The sequence below is a fragment of the Mytilus californianus genome, unplaced genomic scaffold (assembly GCF_021869535.1).
Source record: "Mytilus californianus isolate M0D057914Y unplaced genomic scaffold, xbMytCali1.0.p SCAF_13, whole genome shotgun sequence".
NCBI lineage: Eukaryota > Metazoa > Mollusca > Bivalvia > Mytilida > Mytilidae > Mytilus > Mytilus californianus.
The window spans coordinates 30,953,368-30,959,192 of NW_026262615.1; the positions used below are offsets into that span (position 1 = coordinate 30,953,368).

Here is a 5,825-nt window from a genome sequence, read left to right on the forward strand (position 1 = left end):
TGAAGTTAAACATTTTGTTTATTATTGTGCATCTAAACTGTAAAAGGTATTACGAAAAAGCAATTAATTGTCAAAAAATTATAAACAGGACTAAGTCTTCTATCCCCCTCATTTGAACTTTCGTTGATGGTCTTATTGGCAATTATACCACATCTCCTTATTTCATATCTCTCTTCATTGAAATAACTAAAAAAAAAAAGTTTTGCTCCACTGGTCTGTAAATATTTTTCTAAAATTATCATCTTTGTATTTTATCTCACTTCCAAAATAAGGTAGATGCAAAGTGTAAATTGCTAAAAAAAAAATGAAAGAGTTATTGCCCCTTAAATGTATTGTTTCAGCAATTTTCAGTTTTTGGTTTTATTTCAACTAAAAGAAAAAAAGAACATTAGATTAATCATCAAAAGCAAGCTAAATTATCAAGGTGAGTCATTCATGATCCTCTTAATATACTTTATTCATAACGCAGCCAAAATGCATTGACTTTAAAATTTGGCTTTACACAGTATATACAGACATTGATAATGTGTTTCTGTAGATATTGTTATATCTTTGATGTCATGAAAAAATCCAGTTCTTTCAATTTTAACATTATCCACTGAAATATTTTTTTATAATTGAGGTAACTCATTTCTGAAGTATAATTATGTATAACTTACTTAAACCAGTTGTCTCTAAATCAAAACAAACTATTGGTGCATCATCTATGTTTGTAAAGGTTTCAGCTTCAGGAACTGCAGGTATTTCTTCTATGTCTATTGTTGCAAAATCTTCTAACCCTAATTAAAATAATATATACCAAGTCTTTGAAAGAAAATAATTTCAACTTTATAAAATATCAAAATCTACTAAAATTCATCAATATTTTGTGACTAAATTGTCCCAAAAATTACAATACTTCAGAAGTCTTGTAAATTTCATGATTACATCTTCATTTTAATTATATAACTTTAATGTCTGCCTGAAATCTCACGCATTTTCACAGTTGGTGATTAATTGCACAGTCACTTTATAATTTGAAAACTTTTTTGACTTGGGGACATAAAAATATATACATGAATATTACATATGCATGGACCTGATGGTGTTGCATTCTTCTATTTGGATATAATGATCAAATGTATCAAAGGTTATTTTATATATCCTAAGCCTTGTTTCTATTTTAAAGTATATATTGATGCTATGTTTCTATTATAATAATAATTATGTATATTGACCTCTTCAAAAGTAAAAAGCACATCATACTTTCTGTCAATATAAGAATTATTACCAATTGAACTGTGGTATGTTCTCCCTTCTTTGACTTCAGCCACTGTTGTTTTTGTAGGCGTTTCTTTTTGAGAACTTTATGTTGTTTTTTTCCCTGTTTGCTTTTTAATCTGTTTTTGTTGCCCTCTCTCTTCTTGTTTAATTTATTACCCCAGCTTAGGGTCTCATTTCCAGGTGACAGGCCTATAGATGTGTTTAACTGAAAAATCAATTCATTTAAAATCATGCAAGTCTTTATCATCTTTATAATAATTCCTTAAAAAAATCATATTTTGTATGCTTTTGTAATGAAAGTTGAAGGCATTTTGAAGTATGAATATTACATTTTGAGCAGCAATAATCAATCATTGAATAGAATTCGGCAAAATTGAGATTAATCTTGACCTGATGTAGAATAATCAGAATATTTACCCAGGAATCTTTAACAGTTGATATCATAATGTATTGGTTTTTTTGCTCATTTTTAAAGGCTGTAAAAGTAAGGGCTTTTCCAGAATTAATTTATGGGAGGTAGGACAGCACTTTTATTAAAATTTGATGGGTGGTGGTTATCTAAGAAAGATTGCCTGAATATTTATATGAAATATCCAATTTAAAATGTATGCATGGTTGGGTCAAATAAAAAGTGCCTTCCTCCCCCCCCCCCCCCCCCCCCCCCCACGATACATTTATTTTTGGAACTAAAATAGTTGCTTAGATATGTCTTTTTGTCTCTGGTAAATAGATGTCTCATTTGCAATCATACTGTATTTTCTTATTTTTATATTTTTTTAGTTTATTTTTTTTAATAGAGAAGTATATATATATATATGAAGTAAGATTGCATTTATTACATGTTCATTGTGATTATTAAAGCCTTAATGTAAGTTGCTAATTTCTGTTCATTTGTCTTAATTGCAATTAAGTATAGGATGTTTATCAAATAATACCTCAGCAACATAATTATAACCCTCATTCTTTTGGAGTACGGCTGAGCTGACTCTGTAATTTAAAGATGCTGATGTGGAGAAATGTTTGGTTTTTAGAGCTTTGAGAGCAATTAAGTTATTAAAGCTTTCATTTGCCTGTGATGAGCCCAAGTTAGATAGCTTTTTAGACTGTGGAACCATTTTTTGAATAAACAGTTTCTCAAGATCTGATCTGTGTTCAGACGAACATAGGTCTTTTCCACGAGGAAGATTTGAATGGATATAGGAATCCTTGTCTTTAAGGTATCCACACCAAGTTTCATTGCAGTTATCATGTTCGCCAAATATGTGTTTTATTGATGCATGTAGGCCGTCCTCAATACCACTTGGATTACCTACATTCTGGTTGACAACGTATGTAAAGTTTTTAACAATTGCCTCACAAACCATTCCAGTTAACTCTTTGTGTTTTGGCTTTAGTTCATTTATCTTTGAAATAATGTTATGTTTGATATGATTTCTATCACTTATTTTTTCCATTTTTGAATTGGGCATTATTAATCGCTTGGCTCAGTCAAAACCTGTGGAATCATCATCTCCTACTACTTCTAATATATCCACTCCTTTTTCATCTAATTCCTTTAACATTTCGACTTCCATATCTGGTTCCATACCCTGAAATAGTTTTTAAAATAATGTGTATTCAGTAAACATTTAGATGATACCACAACCCCATATTTGATTATCAAAAGCCTTAAACTTTGCATTGACAAAATTTTTTGTAAAAATTCCTCAAAAATGAAAGCGTACACGGTTTGATTAATTCAACAGTTGTATCTAACAATTCTAATAATCTGCCAATTTTTTGAAATTGAAATGTTTTGGAAACACTAAAGAATGAATGGTCCTCACATTCACTTTCATCAACTAAACATTGAATATGCCAATTCAAAATTACAACTTATTTTCAAAGTAAATATTGAGGTGTTGTTTGTTTTCACAATGCAATGATGACGGGACGTATCATGAGATATCGTTGTCTGTCTGTTCTTCTGTTGTCAACATGTAGGACATTAACTCAAAAAGCTTTAACTAATTTGCATAAAACTTTGATGAATTGTTATATTTATTGATGTGAGACCCCTTTGGTTTTTTATAAATTTTAGATTTTACATTTACGAGTTATGGGGTTTTATTCATTAAAAAAGGGGGGATTTTCCAGTTTTGGACAATGACTCAAAAATGCTTTCAGCAATTCTCATGAAACTTTAGTGAATTGTTTATATCTATTGATGTAAGCTCCCTTTTGATTTTTATTCATTTGAAATATGACATTGAGAAGTAATTGAACTTTTTCTTTGAAAAAGTGATGGGCGTATCATGTGCTGTTTATTACCATTAGTATTGCTTTCATATGGTAAATACCTTTGCCGAACCACTCCAATTCTTTCTACACTTATGTTGTCGTGGTAAGACACCTCTGCCCTTTGCCCTTTCACAAATTCTACAGCTTGATATGCGAACCTTATGGTTTACAACTTTGCCTGTGGTTTTTCCAATCAGTGTTGAAACTTCTTCAAAATGCAACATATTGAAGTTTTATATCTAAATCACAATGTTCAAGCCAAGATTTGAAAAGAACAGGTTTATATTGAGCATATCAAAGAACCCCATATACTAAAATGTTGTTGCTCATGAAATGTACAAAACCAAAGAGTTATGGGTATTTTTTTGTTTTTTTCATTTAACAAATTGCAAATTTGTGGCTTTGTGACCATTTTGAAAAAATAATGTGAAAGTTTGGTTTAGTTTATATCTGTATATTATATTTGTTCAGCATCTACCAGTACCTTGTTTAAAGAAACTTTAAACCACAAAAAGAAAAATATATGCTGTATTATTTTTATTAGATTTGAGATTTTTTACCTTGACTTGTTGAAAAATTTAATAAATGGTCAACTAATGAATGCCGAAATCTAGAATGTAGCTTGATAAAAGATAGGAAAACACCTTAAGAGTTGTTTGTTATACTCTAAAGAAGGCTAAAATATCAACAATCAATACATTCTATAGAATAGAAGCGGTAAAGTTATAATTTTTGTATCAATTTTAATTGATATTTCTGCCTTTTTTGCAGAGTTATCTCCCGTTTTCAATGCAAATCTCCATAGGAATTTTAAATCATGATTTTTTAGTCTTCCTCAAGTAAGAATATATAAAACTTTTTGCTGTGTATATTTGGGGTATAATGCCTCGACTAATGGGTATGACTATGCGGTATGGGCTTTGCTCATTGTTGAAGGCCGTACGGTGACCTATAGTTGTTAATTTCTGTGTCATTTTGGTCTCTTGTGGAGAGTTGTCTCATTGGCAATCATACCACATCTTTTTTTTATAATGGGGTATATTCCAAAAAGAAAGTAACTAATATTTAACAAGCAAAATGCATTTCTATAGATCCACCCCACCAGGTGATCACACTGAATGGACATGAAATAAGCACTGTCATTTTTACCTAATAAGCTGTAGTACGATCGGCCAGATCCTTTTTTCTGCCAGCATGTATCAGTACTTATGCATATTCCACTTCTACTGTCTGTTTGATCTTCTAATTTAATAGGAAAAAAATGCACATATAATATATATATATATATAGAAATAAGCAGTAATAATAGACCACTTCTGTAATCCACTTTGGTCTTGACTGTCCTTAATTAGTGTGATTAATTAATATCAATCTTGGTATAGTCTGTATAATTGATTCGAAAAATGCTCGTCCAGTCTTGACTCTGTCTCGACCTGTGTCTACAATCTTGATCTTCAAATTTAGTCTAGACTGGTCTGAATGAGCCTATCTAACTATATAATGAATTTTATATTAATTTTACAAAATTTCAGGTTATTTGGTAGTTTGTTCATTGCTGTCAAATTAAAGGCTTTGATTAATAGGTAGAAAAAAATAGAATTTTCAGTTCTGAATAAATTAATATAGTGACCTTTAATTATAACTTTAAATTTTTCCAATTAACTTAGATTTTCATAAAACTTTGCAGCTATCTCAATTATATATTGATCTTACAGAATGCCATATTGTTTGGTAGCTTAATGTATTGCTGTCAAATTAAAGGATTTCATTAATAGGTAAAAACAGCAAGAATTTTCAGTTTGGACTAAATTCTGATAGTCACCTTTAAATTTTTATAAAACTTTTCCAAATCAACTTGGATTTTCATTAAACTATATAGCTATCTGAACTATATGATGATGTTATAGAATGCAAAGTTGTTTGGTAGTTTAGAGTGTAGCTATCAAATTTAAGGACTTAATTAATTGGTTAAAAAAAGCTAGAATTTTCAGTTTGGACTAAATTCTGATAGTCACCTTTAAATATTTTCATAACTTTTTCAAGTTATAATTCTGATTTTTCATCAACATCTTTAGCTATCTCAATTAAATATTGATCTTGCAAAATACCAGGTTATTTGGTAGTTTTCGCAACTTTTGTTTATTGCTGTCAAATTTTAAAATTTAATTTATAGGTATCTTTATGCATTTAGACCAAACTGAAAATTGTGACTTTTTTTTACCTATTAATTAAATCCTTAAATTTTATGGCAATCAACAAAATAGCCACATTACCTGCATTTT

General features: G+C 29.6%; 1 long non-coding RNA gene across 1 annotated transcript; it reads right to left on the bottom strand.

Moving 5' to 3' along the window:
* Positions 1 to 669: 669 nt before the first annotated feature.
* Positions 670 to 3,855, bottom strand: LOC127723508 (uncharacterized). The gene is made up of 4 exons (XR_007992114.1): positions 3,603 to 3,855; positions 2,199 to 2,852; positions 1,271 to 1,468; positions 670 to 779 (listed from the first exon to the last, which is right to left on the bottom strand). It is a non-coding gene; the product is annotated as an uncharacterized LOC127723508 (long non-coding RNA).
* Between the last annotated feature and the right edge of the window lie 1,970 nt (positions 3,856 to 5,825).